Source organism: Schistocerca gregaria, chromosome 5, assembly GCF_023897955.1.
Source record: "Schistocerca gregaria isolate iqSchGreg1 chromosome 5, iqSchGreg1.2, whole genome shotgun sequence".
In the NCBI taxonomy this organism is placed as follows: domain Eukaryota; kingdom Metazoa; phylum Arthropoda; class Insecta; order Orthoptera; family Acrididae; genus Schistocerca; species Schistocerca gregaria.
In genome coordinates this window covers 156,074,448-156,095,146 of record NC_064924.1, presented here as the reverse complement: position 1 = coordinate 156,095,146, position 20,699 = coordinate 156,074,448, and positions in this window count along the sequence as shown.

Sequence of the window (20,699 nt, the reverse complement as noted above, 5' to 3'; positions counted from 1 at the left end):
GAAATCACGAATCCAGTCGCACAACTGAGACGATACCCCATAGCTCCGCAGCTTGATTAGAAGTTGCTTGTGAAGAACGGTGTCAAAAGCTTTCCGGAAATCTAGAAATACGGAATCAACTTGAGATCCCCTGTCGATAGCGGCCATTACTTCGTGTGAATAAAGAGCTAACTGCGTTGCACAAGAGCGATGTTTTCTGAAGCCATGCTGATTACGTGTCAATAGATCGTTCCCTTCGAGGTGGTTCATAATATTTGAATACAGTATATGCTCCAAAACCCTACTGCAAACCGACGTCAGTGATATAGTTCTGTAGTTAAATGGATTACTCCTACTACCCTTCTTGAACACTGGTGCGACCTGCGCAATTTTCCAATCTGTAGGTACAGATATATCGGTGAGCGAGCGGTTGTATATGAGTGCTAAGTAGGGAGCTATAGTATCAGCGTAATCTGAAAGGAACCTAATCGGTATACAATCTGGACCTGAAGACTTGCCCGTATTAAGCGATTTGAGTTGCTTCGCAACCCCTAAGATATCTACTTCTAAGAAACTCATGCTAGCAGATGTTCGTGTTTCAAATTCTGGAATATTCCATTCGTCTTCCCTGGTGAAGGAATTTCGGAAGACTGCGTTCAATAACTCCGCTTTAGCGGCACAGTCGTCGATAACAGTACCATCGGCACTGCGCAGCGAAGGTATTGACTGCGTCTTGCCGCTTGTGTACTTTACATACGACCAGAATTTCTTCGGATTTTCTACCAAATTTCGAGACAATGTTTCGTTGTGGAACCTATTAAAGGCATCTCGCATCGAAGTACGTGCCAAATTTCGCGCGTCTGTAAATTTTAGCCCATCTTCGGGATTTCGCGTTCTTCTGAACTTCGCATGCTTTTTCCGTTGCCTCTGCAACAGCGTTCGGACCTTTTTTGTGTACCACGGGGGATCCGTTCCATCTCTTACCAATTTATGAGGTATGAATCTCTCAATTGCTGTTGCTACTATATCTTTGAATTTGAGCCACATCTCGTCTACATTCGCATAGTCAGTTCGGAAGGAATGGAAATTGTCTTTTAGGAAGGCTTCTAGTGGCACTTTATTCGCTTTTTTAAATAAAATTATTTTGCGTTTGTTTCTGATGGGTTTGGAAGAAATGGTATTTAGCCTAGCTACAATGACCTTGTGATCACTAATCCCTGTATCAGTCATGATGCTCTCTATCAGCTCTGGATTGTTTGTGGCCAAGAGGTCAAGTGTGTTTTCGCAACCATTTCCAATTCGCGTGGGTTCGTGGACTAACTGCTCGAAATAATTTTCGGAGAATGCATTTAGGACAATCTCGGAAGACGTTTTCTGCCTACCACCGGTTTTGAACAAGTATTTTTGCCAACATACAGAGGGTAGGTTGAAGTCCCCACCAACTATAACCGTATGAGTGGGGTATTTATTTGTTACCAGACTCAAACTTTCTCTGAACTGTTCCGCAACTGTATCATCGGAGTCTGGGGGTCGGTAGAAGGAGCCAATTATTAACTTAATTCGGCTGTTAAGTATAACCTCCACCCACACCAATTCGCACGGAGTATCTACTTCGACTTCACTACAAGATAAACCACTACTGACAGACACAAACACTCCACCACCAATTCTGCCTAATCTATCTTTCCTGAACACCGTCTGAGACTTCGTAAAAATTTCTGCAGAACTTATTTCAGGCTTTAGCCAGCTTTCTGTACCTATAACGATATCAGCTTCTGTGCTTTCTATTAGCGCTTGAAGCTCAGGGACTTTTCCAGCGCAACTACAACAATTTACAACTATAATTCCGACTGTTCCTTGATCCAAGCACGTCCTGTAATTGCCAAGCACCCTTTGACATTGCAGCCCATCCCGCACTTTCCCGAGGCCTTCTAACCTAAAAAACCGCCCAGTCCACGCCACACAGCCTCCGCTACCCGTGTAGCCGCCAGCTGAGTGTAGTGAACTCCTGACCTATTCAGCGGAACCCGAAACCCCACCACACTATGGCGCAAGTCAAGGAATCTGCAGCCAATACGGTCGCAAAACCGTCTGAGCCTCTGATTCAGACCCTCCACCCGGCTCTGCACCAAAGGTCCGCAGTCGGTTCTGTCAACGATGCTGCAGATGGTGAGCTCTGCCTTCATCTCGTAAGCAAGACCGGCAGCCTTCACCAAATCAGATAGCCGATGGAATCCAGAGAGAATTTCCTCAGATCCAAAGCGACACACGTCATTAGTGCCGACATGTGCCATCGTACGGAATAAAACAATATGGAGATTCTGGAATATATTTCCAGGTATTGGTATGGTGTTATTAAGGAAACAGTTGATTGTTTGATTTGGGGGAGGGGACCAAACGGCAAGGTGATCGGTCCCATCGGATTGGGGAGTAATGGGGCAGGAAGCCGGCCGTGCCCTTGCAAAGGAACCATCCCGGCATTTGCCTGAAGCGATTTAGGGAAATCACAGGACATCTAAATCAGGATGGCTGGACGTGGGTTTGAACTGTCTTCCTCCCGAAAATGAGTCCAGAGTGCTAACCAGTGCGTCACCTTGCTCGGTGAACAGCTGAAATTAAACTAGCAAACAACTTTATGAACAGAGCTGGAGATCTTTGTTTAAATTCTGCTTTGAATCCCGCTCTTCCACTGTGGAAAAAAAGACCCAGAGGGACAGAGTTAATGTTGTCTCACCCCATGGTTATTAATTTTCCCTATCGGTAAGTTCTGACGTCAGTTACATTTGCTTGTGCGATGGTGCTAGTGTTTATACTCCGTGTATTATCTTTCCTGAATTGTTCAGCAAACCGAGTTTTTAAATTTGCTTTACAGCGCTTGTTTGCTGCAGTTTTGCACTGAAAATGTCAGGGTGTGCACCTATCGGAATATCGTCGGTTTCCGACGACGTCACCCGGCTGCGTCATTTACGCCGGGAGTAACTCAGGTCTCACAAGCAAAAAATTAATTACGTAAGTTTATTTATTGGAGCAGATGATTAAAACTTTATGTCTGACCTCTTAATATCATTACTGCCTGACGTATCCACGGCATCAGTATTAACATAGTAAAGGGGCGGACTTTCATTTCTGTGGGCGGTAAATGGTATTATGTAAACAGTATTTAGTGTTGTGTTCCGAATCTTAAGGAAGTACCGGGTACAAGCGTTTTGAAGCACCGGCCTGAGGAAGTTGATTGACATGGGGGTCTGTCGCGTGTCCGAGGGGCGGGCAGATGACTATAGGGGCAGCAGCCCGCGCCTCCAGACCTTACTTTTTTTGTGCGCGTGTGTTGGTTCGTAACTGTATCCGACGACAGGGCCCCATCGTCGTAATTGAGCGTGCAGTGTTTTTCTTGGCGCCCGAGCATCTCCGCCGCTTGACAGCCGTACCGCCCATCTCGTGTTGAGAGTTCCCTGCCCGCCCTCGACCTGACGAGTTCTCCGCTGTTCACCCGAAACGGTCTCACGTTTCTACAGCACTCCCAGTGGGCATCGTCAAGCAAGAAAAAACTGTCTCAATAGCCTCTATACGAACGAGTGAAGAAACGAGTGCACCCAAGGCAATGGCCTGCTCAAATAAAGTTTTGTTCATAGTTATACGAACTGTGTGTTAAACAGTTTGTGGCAGCTAAGTTATACCACGTACATCCAAAACGAGCAAATATATCAAGGTGTGATGTGTACATTTTTCTGCTTAATGGGTCAGCGGGAAACTATGCTCCATAGTGGCCAAATGCAGGGTAGCTCTGAGCGCTATGGGACTTAACATCTTAGGTCACCAGATCCCTAGAACTTAGAACTACTTAAAACTAACTAACCTAAGGATATCACACACATCCATGCCCGAGGCAGGATTCGAACATGCGACCGTATCGGTCGCGCGGTTCCAGACTGAAGCGCCTAGAAGCACACGGCCACGACGGCCGGCTGAGGGGTAGCCGCGCGGTCTAAAGTGTCTCTTCACGGTCCGCGCGGCTTTCCCCGTCGGAGGTTCGAGTCCTCCCTCGGACATGAGTGTGTGTGTCGTCCTTAGCATAAGTCAGTTTATGTTAGGTTAAGTAGTGCGTAAGCTAAGGGGCCGATGACCTCAGCAGTTTGGTCCCATAACACCTTACCACAAACTTCCAATTTTCCACTGGCGCTAATTTGTTCGTAAAAATTGTATTGAACCTTACAGTCGTTCCGTGTGGCCCTCGGCCCTTGCTGAATTTTAACCATTCTAGCGCTTTCCAACAGTAAAAGTATTTGTATCTTTAGGGAACGGACAAGGAATATTGAAACACTGCGAGAAATGAATGTTTGAACACAAATTTAGATGATAGCCAAGCCTGCAGGTTACGCTGTTGTATTTGACCGCGAAGGCACCTGTGCAGCGTTCTGAATACGTTGCAGGTGTCAGCCGTTATCAGAAGAGTGTTCTGTGTAGTTGTGAGTGTATTAAGAGGGTTGCCCAAAAAGTAATGTACCGATTTTTTTTTTCACAGCCGAAAAGACTGCTACTAATGCGAAACGGTACGTATGTATTGTTTGAAGTCTCCGGAGTGAGCGCGCGAAATTTCCGTCACTTCCGACAGATAGCCTAGCTGCAAGACAGTTTCAAACTGACGTCTGTAGGTGACGTGCCTTACAAGCAACGCACCGTCACTGAATTTCTCACTGCAGAGAAAGTATGAAACGTCCCCTTAGAAAAATTTAAACATAACTGTGCTTAAACTGACACACAATAGCTTTTATCGCAACGCAATCTGACTTTTAAAAATCCCTGCAAAAGAATGGCCCTGGCTTACATTAACCTAAACGTTTCACAAATCACTTACCTCACAAAAATCTTGGTTACTCGTACTACCGCAATACAGCGAGCACCACTACTGCCAGCTAACTAAAAGATTCAAACTACGGAAGGCACTAACTACTGATAAGCAGAGTCAGCAAATGAAAGATTTTAATAGAGAACAAACAATGTATTTACCTTAATAATCATAATATATATATCAGTTCATGACATCCAGTCTTACAAATTTCAAAACTCCGCCATCACTCTCCCCACGTCCACCACTGCTGGCGGCTCACCTCCAACTGCGCAAAGCCACACGCTGTTAGCATCCAGCTGCCGCTGCCCAACATTACAATGGCAGACAACAATGCAAACCAGCCACAGACTGCACACGGCACAGCCAGTGATTTTCATACAGAGCGCTACGTGGCGGCGGCGTTACCAAAAAAAAAAACCTAAACATCCTACTTACAAAAGAAACTGTGTGGAATATTCACAAACGCTTGTGCAAAGTCTATGGAGCATCTGCTGTCGACAGAAGCACATTTAGTCGCTGGGGACGGAGGGCGAGGTCATCAGGAGGCGGTTCGGTCCCTCTACGATTTTCAGCTTTACAAGTTGTCATTTGCCAGGACAGACGCGTTCTTGGATGACATTTTGAGGACGACGAGAAGGTGATTCACACAATGAAGCACTGGCGCCCCCACCAGGACAAGGATTCGTACCGACTGTGTATACACGCCCTTGTTTCACGCTGCAGGAAAGCCATAGAGCGGAATGGAGATTACGTGGAAAAATGGGGTCTGTAAATGAAACACCGTTCTCTCGTGTGTATAATTCTCATTATGTTCAATAAACAATTGTTGAAGAAAAAAATGCGGTGCATTTTCTGGGCAACTCTCGTATGTTGAAACTGTGTGAATTCGAACGCGGGCAAATTGCTGGCGCTCGTATGGTGGGTGTTTCTGTAACAAAACCAGCCGAATGGTTTGATATTTCAAGAGGCACCGTATCGAAGATTTATACTGAAACGTCCCCTTAGAAAAATTAATGAATTACTGTGCTGATAAACCTTTGCATTATTTGATTTTCAAACAGCTGAACAGAACTGATCGTACGCAGACATTTCTCTCTTTACTTATTCTGATCAACACTAAACTGACACACAATATTTTTAGCATAACGCAATCTGACTTCCAACAATCCCTACAAAAGAATGGCCCTGACTAACAATAACCTATACCTTTCATGAACCACTTACCTCACAAAAATCTTCGTTACTCGAACTACTGCAATACTGCGAGCGCCACTACTGCCAGCTAAATAAAAGATTCAAACTACTGAAGGCACTAACTACTGATAGGCACAGTAAGCAAATGAAAGATTTTGATAAAAAACAAACAAAGTATTTACCTTAATGGAGTTCAAAAGACTTTATATATATATATATATATATATATATATATATATATATATATATATATATATATATATATATACTCTTTCTGGCTGACACACCTCCAGATCGTCCGCTCTTAAATTTCTGCCATTTCTTTCCCCACATCCACCACTGCTGGCGGCTCACCTCCTACTGCCCAACGCTGCAATAGCGCCTACTTACAATACCGTATTCAGGAAAAGCGGGAAAACATCATCCGCTAAGTCACAGCTCGGACGAAGGTGTGTGTTGTGTGATAGTGACAGACGTTCATTGAAGGGGATCGTGACAAAAAATAAGAACGACTACTTCAAACTTTCATTAGAGGATTGAATGTCGCACTCGTGAACCCTGTCAGCACCAAAACAACACGAAGGAGGCACCATAAGCAGGGAAGAGCTGGAATTTCAAAAGCACTCGTCGGTGACCCAAGTGCCTGTAACAGGAAAACGGGTGCCGAAGCCGCAAAACCTGGACTTTGGAGCGATTTAATAGTCATTTAGCCAGGTGAGTCTTGTTGCACATTGTTTACGACTTCTGGCCCAGTTTACGTCCCAGGAGTGAAACATGACGTGGGTGTCGGTGAAGATTTTGGCAGCTGCATCGTGGTGTTCCATGGGCTACGTAGTTACTCTGCAAGGTCGCATTAACGCTAAGGATTATGTGACCATTTTGGCTGACAAGGTCTATCCCAAAGCACAATGTTTGTTCCCCAAGGGTAATGTCTTGTTCCATGACGGCAGGGCCTCTGCTCACACAGCTCGCATCGTCCAAGAGTGGTTTTGTGAGCACGACGTTGAATTGTCGCAGCTCTCGCGGCTACCACAGTCACCAGATCTCAACATTACTGAGCCTTTGTGCTCTTAATTTGGAGAGAGGGGTGTGTGATCGCTACATCGTCGTTACCTGAAGTTGCCTCTATTTTGCAGGACAAGTGGTTTAAGATGCATTTGAAAAGCATACACGACCTTTATGTATCCATTCCGATACGACTGGAAGCTATTTTCAATGCCATCGGTTTTGCTACACCGTGTTAGTCTCTGTAATGTGTTTTGATTTTGGTGTTTCCATACTTTTGGCCAACCCCTGTGTATTACCCAACTTCCCGGTGGTTACGACAGCTAAACAATGACAAGCCTTCTTGAATGTTTAACTTTTTCCTGTCCATGGCGGTTTGATACAACAATATAAAAGAACAGACAATCTTTGTTGCAAACTCGGCTCTTTTTTAATTTATCCTCCAATGATGCATTTCGCCGTACACAAGGCATCTTTAGATTGACATATATATATATATAACTTTTCATATAAAATGCCTGACCTGATTTAGCAAAATTGGGCTAGCAAGAAAATATAAAGCAACTTACAGACAAAATATGGTATTAAGGACATACAAATGTTCCAGCAGGAAACCAGCGTGGTCAGACTTTGAAAAAAAAAATATCATTGTGTTGTGTCCTATAAGAGAAGTGTGGAAGAGTGAAATATATTGGAATTGGCCAATAAAATGCTCAGAAGTCAATAAATCATCTAATGCACTGAAAGCACAGGACACACTCAAACAAAATTTCAAAATATATAAAAAACAACTTACTTATATAGAAGCTGGTAAACACACGGAAAAACCGCGCCTAAAAACACGTGAAAGCCCCAGAATTAAGTTGCCCTTGTCGAAGTTTTTAAAAAAAGGCTTGCGCGGTGTCCTCTAAAACACATCATTTCCAGAATAGCAGAGACGTATTCAAAAGCAAATAACTGGTTTACTCTTACAAGAAGTACGTGTACCTGTTTGAATAGGCAGATATGCGGCACTGTGCACATTCACTAGTAAGGGATCAATCCTACATACATGATTTACACAGTAAATATGTACGAGTCTCTGTTGCTCATGATCACAGGTGTGCACATAGTACTGGCCTTAGAAACATGCAAGAAGTATATGGCAAATATACGCAGCCCACAGTTGATAAATTTATTTTCTCTTGGTTATTATGACCCGTTTGCATAAATACTTTACCTGCAACTTTAAGCAAGATCTTTTATATGGGTTTTCTGTTTGTTATGTTTTCTTTGTGATTATATCTGGAAACCTAATAGTTATTTTAACCCATTGCCGTCATGCATCATCTACTGTGGGCTGCGTATATTAGCCTTATACTTCTTGTACTCACTCTGCACTGTAACCATCTCAGAATTGAGCAACAGAAAGCCCTTTCCTGTTGCGACGACATCTTGGCATCTTGGAAACGGACGGTACACCTATGCAGTAAGCATGGCAGGCGAACAGCGGGTAGCGCATTAAAAATTTGGACAGCAGTCGCTGATTATGCTGTAAGGTTGTCTATGCAAAGTAACAAATCCATTTATTATTAATTTTCAAACCGCACCATTTATTTATAAAAGTTAAATGCTATACAGTTGTAATAGTTAATGCTGTTTTTAAAACTCAGAAAACAAATGGAAAAAATACTAAGTGAAGCGGGTGATTTTCATCTAGCATCTGACTGAAATTTCTGACGATTTTGGAAGGTTGTTAACGATAGGATTTCGTAGAGTTGTGGTATCACGAGTTGCATTCTTAAAGTGTCAAACGAATCTTAGTCGTATCATACGTCACAGGAGATCCAACACCGTATTCACCATATCTGTATATCTGTACATGTGTAATAGCCATTAGTAAACTCTGCATGTGTCTTTAAATATAGCCAACAGACGTATCTCAAATATTTCTGTACCTGCTGTGGCTCTGCTGAACTCCTGCTTACGAACAGCAGATGGTTACTTGGCACTATGCCCTTTTCCGAACTCCCTGCACGTGTTCTGCATAAGTGGCGTCAAAACGAGGGCCTTATAACTGAGGAACTTCAACTAACTGCAAAGTTGATGCCTGAAACCTTCTGCAAAACTTCTAGAGTGCTGTGCGAAATCGTTTGTGAAAACGACTCCCTTGTCTTACTAAGTTCGCTGGAGAAAGTTTCCGGCCTTATGCCAAGGATTTCCTTGGTCCAAGGTGACTCCATACACTCCGCTGAGAGGTAACACTTGACAATCGCCCCACCAGCGGAGGAGTAAATTACTTGTAAACATACTCTACACCTGCAATGACCAAGCAAATAATCCCCGGGTGCGATTATTCCCTCCAAAACGAAATTAAAGTACAACAGAGAAACAGAATCTACAGACGAGGTAAGACTGGCCTCCAAGTTTTTCGAGGCTGCATATTTTTATAAGTATTGCCTTCGTGGTCAAGAGGTGTCACAGATGCTTACTGCTTCCATCGTTCAAAATTTTCTATTATTTTGATTATTCAAGATGGTCCAAATCTTCGATAGCTCCAGTTACTACTCAAATGTGATGCAGTTTGAACGTTTAGAGAATACCGTACGCGAAAGAAGATTGTCGTTCTTCGTAACTCAACATTCAGCACGTTTACAAATGTTTTTCTTTCTTCGTCTTCTTTTTCTTCTACTGGTAGCATTTTGACACTTTTGTTGCATACGTTATTGTCTCTTCTTCTGGTCAATCGTTCATATCACTGCTTGGACGTGGGCCAATAAACACGGGGATGCGAAACAGTCTGAAAAGCTCTATATGGTGCTGCAGGGTAGGTTGCGCTGAGAAATAACAGTTAAGAAAAAAATTCGACACGTGGAATCAAATACGAGTTAATTAGCGTTGAATTTAGACAGTGAGGCCGTTGCACACGCAAATTCAAGCAGCCCGCCAGAAGCGGTGCTACCAAACGTGTTCTTCGGTTGATTTGCTGAAATCGAACAAGAGACCAATACAGAAATTGGTCTTGGGATGGTAGTAAGGATCGAACCCTAGCAAAGGCTGAGCTGCCTCACACGCTGTCATCTAGATTGTGGGAACAACTAACGGTATCTGGTGGCCTGCTTGAATTTTCTCGCGCAACGGCTAGACTGGCTAACTTCAGTGCTAATTAACTCGGAAACATCGCGACTGTTTCTCAGCACAACCTACTCTGCAACACCCCTACAAACTTTTTAGATTGCTTTTGATCACCCTGTATAGGGTGTTTTTGAGAAAAAGAGTTCCACATGTTCCTACAGAAGGCAGCATTAGTCAAAACCAGAAGAAAAGTTCCTATAAGTATATGTCCTGAACCAAAACGTGTTGAGATATGGGACAGTCTGTCCTTTCATTCATATCTCTCTGTTACATAGGAGTAGAGGCTACAGGCACTGCACTATTGGCTCCATTCACACTCTGTCACATGCATTGGTCACATGTACCTGACACGTCTGCACATTGTTGGTGCATTAGACACACCAAAAAACCTATAGGCTCAAATCGCGTGAATGGGCAGGCCATGCTACCGGGCCTCCTCGATTCGTCCATCGCCCCTGAAACGTTGCGGTGATGTACTCTCGAACGATCCGTAGAAAATGGGGTGATGCATATGGCGTAGTCGTCTTTCGTTCTCCAGTAGCGCTGGTAATTCATTATGTACGCAGAACTCCGTGGTACACAACATCTGGAAAAGTCAAGTGACCCTACTGTGTCACCGACAAATCCTGCCAATGCATTGATATTGAAGCGTTCTTGATGACTGAACTCCACGATTATTTGTGGATTTTCATCTATCCATACGGCGTAATTTACCGTGCCATATACTGAGAATTCTACCCATCTGTAAATGAAATACAGGCTGTGAACTGCGATTCTTCAATGTACCACATCTTGTAATGAACATATTTTCAATCCATTCTGTGATTACGCAACAGCCTGTCACCAGTTCAATATATAGCAAGAATAAACGCTATATGAAAATAATTAAAAAAAGAAAAGAAAAAAGATGCACCACGAAACACTTATACAAAGAGTTCGTCCGATTCCTACGAGAGTAGTAATAGTGTTTCATTACTGAGCAATGAATCGTTTCCTCCAAGAAAGAACATTAACAGCCAAGCTGTCCGTCGCTTAATTCTTGAAAGTGACAGTGATGGTGGTGATGAAGTATCTCAGATTCGCAGTAGAGAATCTCATGAACAGTTAACTCGTCGTTGTGCAGACTGGGTCGCATGTATTGATGAAAACGTACCCGTATCTACAAAAGACTTGCACTATGGTGGACAGACAATAGTATTAAAAAATTTGGGATGGGCAAGCTGTTTATATGATAATGCAGTAATGAGAGCTGTAGCAAATACAACTTATAAATTATTTACTAGAAATGAAGAATTTGAAAGACATTTTAATTGGAGTGCTATTCCTTTTAGAAGATATGATCATTTTATGCGAATTTGTTCTTTAAAAGATAAAGATTTACTAACGTGGACATGATTTGATACAATGCGTAAATTACAATATAGAATTAAAATTGTCAATGTAAATTATAAATTAATATCAATTAATCAAACACACAATTACTGTCTTAGACATTTGACCATATGCATAAACCTGTTCTATATAATGTATTATGCACAAATTGTTATTTAAATGTTATTGTTAACACTCATGATGAGGGAAAATTACGAATACTGACTAATAACCATTTTGTAAATAGACCTAGTAATGTATTATATATAACTGACCAACTGACTCAGGATCGTTATGGATTTACTACTCAAGAAATACTTCGTATATCAAAGGCTCATTATTTTGAAACTATATTACAAATGAGTGATATTGTATTCGTTTAACTGCTACATTTTCAGAATGCATTGAAAGTATTTTCACTAAAGATTAAATATGTTATGTAAATCAAGGAACACAGTGTGATTTGTAAAATACTATAAACATATTTTTCTTTTACAGACCTATTATTACTGCTGGAAAATTACAATTGAAATATTATTCTCCAACTCAAAAAGATATAAATTTATTTTTAATATGTCCAAAAAGGAATCTTCTGATTACTCAGACGAAGAAGACACAAGACTGACGACACCAGCAAAGGACGTAGACACAGGACGTAAGAGAAAAAGTTTTGATACAGAAGAATAAAAAGAGGTACCTCCACTTAAGAAAACAACAATAACAACTTTAACAAGTGACAACGACAATGCTGAGGGATTAACAATAGATGTAATTGAAATATAAGTCTATTAGTTAAAATTATTAATTTATTTGATGATCCTCAAGAATGTCTAAATTCATTTTATGGTTACGTTCTCACTTTGAAACAGAAATATCAAATTGAACATTTACAAACTTTACAGCAAATTGAAGGGGGAATGGGAAAAATCACCTCAAACAACATCATTAATTACTTGTGTATACAAAATAGAGAACTGGATTGGACACACTCTGTGTTCATCCAAAGACAATACTCGAAGTGTTATAAAGACATCACAAATTGCATTAGATTCTTTTGAAAACAAAATCAAAGAAACAAATTTCTCTTCATCCTTGGTGAGAAATCAGAAACCAACTCAGAGCACATCAATGTTGTCCACTGCTGTAACAGACGAAGTGGATGGTGCAGATGTTACTTCAGAACATACTTCACTAATAGAGTTGGGAAGTCAGAATATACAACAGTCTTTAACACATCCAATGAACAAGGTCAAAGAACTTTATTGCAGTATTTCAGTTCAAAAAAACAATGATATTACATCCTCTTCATGGATCAAGGACGAAAAACCGTTTTATATAATTGCTCAATTTTATTCAACTCAGACGATAAAACATATCAATAGGTCTCAATGGTGGAGACACAAAAAGAGGGAGATGAAATTGTATGTAAATCTGGATTCAAGCCATTCTCCCTTGAATCAAGCTGTAAGGAATCTAATAGTAACATCACAACAAAATCTCGACAAACTTACAAAAAGTGGGCAACAGGTCACAAAAATAAAAATCCTTTGAGGAACTCATACGTGTTGTAAAAATAATTTGACTATACCAATTAATAAAGTAATTGAAACTTTTATGTGGAGATCCAATACAACACTTTGTACACTAAGTGATAGAGTGTTAGCGAATGTCATTAAACATCTTCAAATTGAAACAAGTCATTTGAGTATATATATATATATATATATATATATATATATATATATATATATATATATATATATAAAGCTGATTGTGTTTATTTTGAATCTTATGTTTTTAATTTGAATAATTATTATTATGATGAAAATATTAGTGGAAACATTGTAAAAGATCTGTTATGATATCAATTTCAAGATGATGAAGAAGTTATAAGACATTTTATCGTTACATTATTTCATATACTTAATAGAAGCACTGGAAAAAAGAATTGTTTAAATTTAATAGGAGAACCAACTTTATTTAAATCCACATTTGTTAAAATGGTTGCATCAGCAATGTTAAACACTGGTTTGTGTAATAAAAATAATAAATATGTATCATTTGGGTTACAAGAATGTGCTAGAAAAACAGTTAATTGTCATGGATGAACCAAATTATGATCCTGGATGTTTTGAACAATTAAAAACAATATTTTCTGGTAATCCTACCAGTATATTTTTTGAGTTTGAAGGGGATTATACAGTAGCTAAAACTCCAGTTATTGTATGTTCAAATTGTGATAATTTTAAAGGTCAGGTATGGGATGAAAGGATTGAAAAAATATTTTTGGAAATCATGGAATACAAAAATTTTTATGGAATTAAATCCTTATACATTGTATAATTTGTTAATTGAATATGAATTGTTACAATGAAAATATACAATAAATGTATCTAATTACATCAGTCATGAGTGTCTTTATTTAAATCTTCTATTTCTATACTTTCCACATCTCTATTTTCATGTACTTGTCTCTTCTTCTTTGGTGCATTTAATACAATATTGCCATTACTAGTAGTACCTGCATTTATAGCAACTGCTATCCATACCATTGAACTGCTCTTCCAAGTCTTTGCTATCTCTGACAGAATTGCAGTATTATCAGCAAATTGCAAAGTGTTTATTTCATCTCCTTGAACTTTATTTCACTTTCTAAATATTTCATTGGTTTCCTTCACTGCTTACTCAGTATACAGATTGAGTAAAATCGGCTAGAGGCTACATACCTATCTGCCATCTTTCTCAACCACCGCCTTCCTTTTATGCACTTTGACTCTTACAACCACAGTCTGGTTTCTGTACAAGTTGTGAATAACCTTTCACCCACTGTCTTTTATCCCTGTTACCTTTAGAATTTCAAAGAGTGTATTCCAGTAAACACTGTCAAAAGTGTCGTCTAAGACTACTAATACAGATTTGCCTTTCTTCAGTCTTTCTTTTAAAGTAAGCTGTAATGTCCATATGGCCTCGTGTGTTGCTACATTTCTCCAGACCCCAAACTTATTCTCCCTGACATTGACCTCTACCAATTTTTCCATTCTTATGTAAATAATTCATGTCAGTATTTTACAACTGTGACTTTGTAAACGGATGGTTCGGTAGTATTCACACCTGAAGACATGCCGTCTGTAAAGCACTTCTGGAAGCCAGTTTCATAAATCCTGCACATCAGGTGGAGCAATCTTTTCATAGCTGACTGTTTCATGGATCTCAGTAATTCTGATGGGCCTTCTTCTAATAATTTCCGGGTATGCAGCCGGATCCCGTCGACATTCTGCCACGATATTTCGGCCCAGAGACGTCCGGCCATCATCAGGTGAGTACACAACTACTGAAGAGCCCAGGTGCAGTCGCGGTATTTATACCGATTCTCGCGCACGTGTTGACATGCGCGGCATAGCCGAGTTGTACGTGCTGCCCTCGGTGGTGAAAGTAAAAGATCATCTAGTCATTGAGTATCGAATGACGCTGTCTATTCCGCTGTGAATGTATAATTTTAATAACAGGATTCCAAGTTTTATCCAGTTGAAAGCCGTTGTCACGATTTATAAGATTATCGGCAAGACGTATTTCCACTGATTCCTTGATTACGGAATCCCAAAATCCGGAAACCGGAGCTAAAATTTTTGTTCCATTGTATTCCATTGAATGTCCCAATGAAATACAGTGCTCTGCTACTGCCGATTTTGACGGTTGCCGCAGACGGGTGTATCTTTCATGTTCTGTACATCGTTCATGGACAGTTCTTGTCGTCTGGCCAATATATGCAGAGCCACATTCACAGGGAATTTTGTAGACGCCTGCTTTCTTCGGTCGTAAATCGTCTTTAACGGATCCAACCAGGGCCCGGTTCTTTGCTGGTGGACGGAAGATAACCTTGATTTTATTCTTCTTCAGTAATCGGCCTATTTTCGACGACACATTCCCGGCGTATGGAAGAAACGCAGCTGATTTAAAGTCGTCATCAGCGTCCTCAGTGCGCTGCTTCTTGTTATGACAGTTGCGCATGGCCTTTCTTATTTGGCGTGAAGTGTAGCCATTCTCTTTAAAAACCTTCTCCAAGTGTTCTAATTCTGCGTGGAGGTTTTCATCGTCCGATATTACATGCGCTCGATGTATTAAGGTACTGAGAACACCGGCTGTTTGTGCTGGGTGGTGGCAGCTTGACGCCTGGAGATACAGATCTGTGTGAGTCGGTTTCCTGTACACAGAATGTCCTAATGACCCATCAGTTTTACGGCATACTAGCACGTCTAGAAATGGTAAAGTGCCATCTTTTTCAATCTCCATCGTGAATTTGATGTTCTCATGTAAAGAGTTTAAATGATGAAGGAATTTCTCCAGTTCCTGTCTGCCATGAGGCCATACAACAAAAGTATCATCTACGTACCGCCAGAAGACCGTAGGCTTTAAGACAGCAGACTCAAGTGCTTTCTCCTCAAAGTCCTCCATAAAGAGATTAGCTACCACAGGGGACAAAGGGCTCCCCATGGCGACGCCGTCTGTTTGTTCAAAGAATTCGTCATTGAATAGAAAGTACGTTGAGGAGAGTATATGTTCAAACAAGGCCGTCATTTCTGCACTGAATAAGTTACCAATAAGATGTAACGATTCCATTAAAGGCACTTTGGTAAATAGTGAGACCACATCAAAGCTGACTAATAAATCCGAGCTGTTAAGCTTAACTTCCTTCAAGCGACTGACAAAATCCTCGGAATTACGTATATGGTGGCAACACTTACCCACATACGGCTTTAGTAGTGAGGCCAGATATTTTGCTGTAGAATAGGTGGCAGCACCAATATTACTCACTATTAATCGTAGTGGGGCACCATCCTTGTGTATCTTGGGAAGACCGTAGAGTCTTGGTGGTACTGCATTGTGTGGTCTCAATCTCTTGATAATTTGTTCAGGTAGAGAACAGTCGTTCAAAAGGGTAGCAGTTTTCCTTGATATTCGGCTTATTGGGTCCTTTTCAGTTCTGCGGTCCGTGGAATCATTTAGCTGACAATATATCTTCTCGTTGTAGGCTTCCCTTGTCAGAAGAACTGTGGCGTTACCCTTATCCGCAGGCAGTACGACTGTGCTAGTATCTTCTCTGAGGCTGCGGAGAGCAGCTCTTTCAGCTGGCGAGATGTTACTCCGTTGTGGCGCACATTTCAACAACGTTCGGCAAGATTCACGTCGGATTTCGTCTGCATTATCCGCAGGGAGACGTCTAATAGCTTCCTCAATGGAACTGATGAAATCCGTTAAAGGCAGTGAAACAGGAGTAGGGGCGAAGTTTAAACCTTTCGCAAGCACTGACATCGTCGCATCGTCAAACGATTTCTCCGTAAGGTTCACCACGGATCGTCCAGAGATAGCTTCTTGCGGCTTTCGTGTTACGAGTTGGCTAAACTTCGCACTTTGCCTGTTCGTACTGTTCCTGTGAGCCCAGTCTGCCTTGGCCCAAGATACACCGTCAATCCAGTCCCAGTTAAGGGAAGAACATCTTGCTGCAATCTTCAGATGTAAATAATATAAATTCCTGGCAACAGTGTCTAACTCACGACGCGTATAACGGATTCGTTCTCTTAATAAAGCCAGACTCGCCTTGCGTTTTATATTGTTGGCGGCCACACTATTAATAAAATGAACAACTCTGGCGAAAGTTGGAATCAAGTTATTGTTTCTACATTTCAGTAAAAAATTTAGTGAACACAGCAACCTGGCTCTTTTCTCACGTAATTTATCCAGTACGTGGATATCCTGAACCATCTCCTCCCCGGGGTTCAGAAGTCACTGATGGGCCTTGTTTGACATTACGTCTTTCAGTGCTCTCAAATTCTTCTCGTATTATATTATCTCCCATTTGATCTTCATCTACTTTCTTTTCTGTTTCTGTAATATTATATTCAAGTTTGTTTCTTTCGTAAAGATCTTCTGTACATTCCTTCCACTTCCTGATTTTCCTTTTTGTATAGCACTAGCTCGCCATCTGGACTTTTGATATTCATAAAGCTCTTCTCTTTTCTCCGAAGATCTCTTTAATTTTCCCGTAAGTGGCATATGTCTTTCTCCTAGTTGTGCATGCTTCTGCAGCCTTACATTTCTCGTGGATCCGTTCCTACTTTGCCAGTTTTTTCTTCTTGTCAATACCATTTTTTATACGCCTCTGTTCCCTTTTAACTGCTTCATCCTCTGCTTTTCTATACTTTTTCATTTCATCAGTTAGATTCAATGTCTCGCGCATTATATACTGGGATTTCTACTGGGTCTTGTCTTTTTGCCTATTTGATGAACTGCTGCCTTCACATTTTTTTCTTTCAATGCTAGCCATCCATTACTGCTGCTTCAGTCAATCGTTGCCTAATGCTCCCTTTGAAACTGTCAACAATCTCTGGCCTTTTCAACTTATCCAGGTCCTTTCTTAAATTCCTAATTTTCTGATATTTCTTCAGTTTTAATCTGCAGCTGTTAAACAATCATGACTAGAGTCCTTATGTGCACCTTGAAATGATTTGCACTTTGAAATGGTTTCAAAACCTCTGTCTTACCGTAAGGTAAACTATTTGAAATTTTCCAAATCTCTTCTACACGTAGAACCTTCTTTCATTGTACTGCAATCGAATAATACTTCACATTTATGTTGTTTCAAAACATATTTGGAGGAAACTGTAAAGAAGTGTTTGAAGGGAAGAAGGGTGAATCTCTCAGTGGGAAAATGACAATGTATAGAATTCGCTAATACAGAGCTTTTCACTCAAAATGAAGTGTCAATGAACAAAATGGTATCTGAACACATATGCCAAGTGTATAACCGAAGAAAGAGAAGGGTGTGCTCATTGGTACAAAAGAAAGAAAGGCAACCGTAAGATTACGACAGGAAGTAACTGAACGATTAAAATCTTTTAAATACGTAGCAGTCTTAATAAAAGAGGATATGACATTTATCTAAGAAATAAAAACAATGGATGATTTGAGTGGCTGAGCAAGCATTCAACAGTATAAGGAGCTGCTATATAGAAGACTGAACAGTCAACCGGTGAAAGACTGGACTGTGTTTTTGTGCGGCACAGAAACTTGGACGATAAGGAAGTAGGGTAAAAAAATTGGAGGCCTTTGAGATGAAAATTTGGGGGCCGTGAAAGATAAATTGATAAGAAAAAGAGAAACATGAAAAAGTGTTAAGGGGAGAGTCTACATCATTAAAAATTGCAATCCAGGAACTCTTCCCTTTTGGCATCAAAGTAATGTACAGTCGTGGACAAAACGAGCGAGACCCCTCGCCTTTTCGTTATGCTGATCCGCACAGCTGTAAAGTCTGCCACACATCATAACAGGCAAGGCGAGGAAGTGCTACCAACATACTATGCAAGTTCGCTCAGCTGATGTGCTGAGATAGCTAACACTGGAGAAAGTCGCGCATCGTTTGCCACCACTTCGTAGAAAACGAAATATCTCGAGTATAAGCCAATGTGTTGTATTCGCATATCTGTGACTATGACTTGGAGCTAAAGTGTGGTTATGGATAGTATGTATGCTCAGATCGCGAATTTAAATCATGGTTAAAGGCAAGGGGAAATGAATTAGGCGTCCTTTCTCATCCGTAACATCAACTATATTATAGTTATTCTATCTGAAATGAACAGCGCAGAAAATCATTCACCAGAAGTGAATAAGTTTGTAGTAACACCAGATGATATTAATAGCTTGCAGGCGCGGGTTAGCCGTGCGCTCAACGGCGTCATATCGCGGACCGCGCGGCCTCTTGCGCCGTCAGTTCGAATCCTTCCCCGGGCATTGATGTGTGTTAGGTTAGGTAGGTTGAACTAGTTCTAGATCTAGCGGACTGATGACCTAATCAGTTTGTTGGCATAGTTCTTAGAGCCAGTTTTTAACCTTTCGCGTAAATTTTCTTTACACAAACGGCCGTATGTTTAGACTGCGTTGACATAGCTCACCTTTTTAAACACCACCAAGGGACCGTATACCGCAGGAAGTGCGATACGTTTCAGCTTATTATGTTCACCGGTACTGGGGGTAAACAGGTTTTAATGGTTGGGTATACAGATAGACGGTCAAGGAAGTGAGGCTAGTAGGGGTCTATTTTTACCGATTTACGTGACGAAATCCGAACAACGAAAATAGCTACCACAGTTACTGAAGATGGGGGTCGCATAATAATTTCCCCTACTCTTCATTCGAAATTTTCCAGTTGCAGTCGATACAACAGCACATTAATCGTAGCAAATCACGTTTACAAGAATGCAAATAAAATCCATTTGCCTAATATACACGTGGTAATTCAGGTTCCACTATTAATGCCACCGCGTTTTAGATGAGCGAGCATTACCATTGCTAGCTACCTGAAGGAACACTTTGGCTAATGAACGTTTTCTGGCTGTGTCACGTCTAATGGAGAATTCGAAACATTGTAGAATATGTTTGGCAGCTACGTCGCAGTTTATTTCCTAGGGTGGTGCAGAAATATCCGACTAAATCTACTCGCTAATAACAGTTTTTTGTTATTTCGATAAACATCCCGAATGATTGTCACATAAGCGGTGACATAAAGGTAGAAAATTCTTTTTTTTTGAGTCCAGAAAGCTTCATGCAACAGAAACTGGAGTTCATTTTGCCATTTTATTGCGAAATTGCTGGCTTATTCATGTCTGGGGTAATAATAGAGGGTTTTTTGCATGGGTTGTCTGCTAGCGTAGTGAAAGGTGTTTGCTACTGCAAGGGAGGTCTGGTTTGTTTTCGGTTCAAATCTCAATGGAGGCAGATAGACTGTCAGTAAAGGAATTTTAAAAACGTATCGCGCCCCCAGTGGGTTTTATTGCTACCTGTATTCTGTACCGGCGCCCTGTGGATGTCGATATGAATCTCTTGTAGAATTTCATACTTGTTACTGCCTACTTTTTCCGCTTCTGTCAATAATTGAATTGACATAAGTGTGGCACTGAATGATTTTTAACTGAATTTCGCTATGAATGTTCACGCATTGCTAAATTTGCACACTTCCATGGTAGGTCAGCTACGGTAATCCAGTATGACTGGTCTGAACGTTGACACAGACCATTTCACAGCCGAATGCGCATAATATTTTGCTAATTCCTAACGATCTGGGGTACTTTGTCTTACTAAAACAGTTATGTTATCTCGATAACCTGAAATTCATTTTTATTGGTACATTTCATAC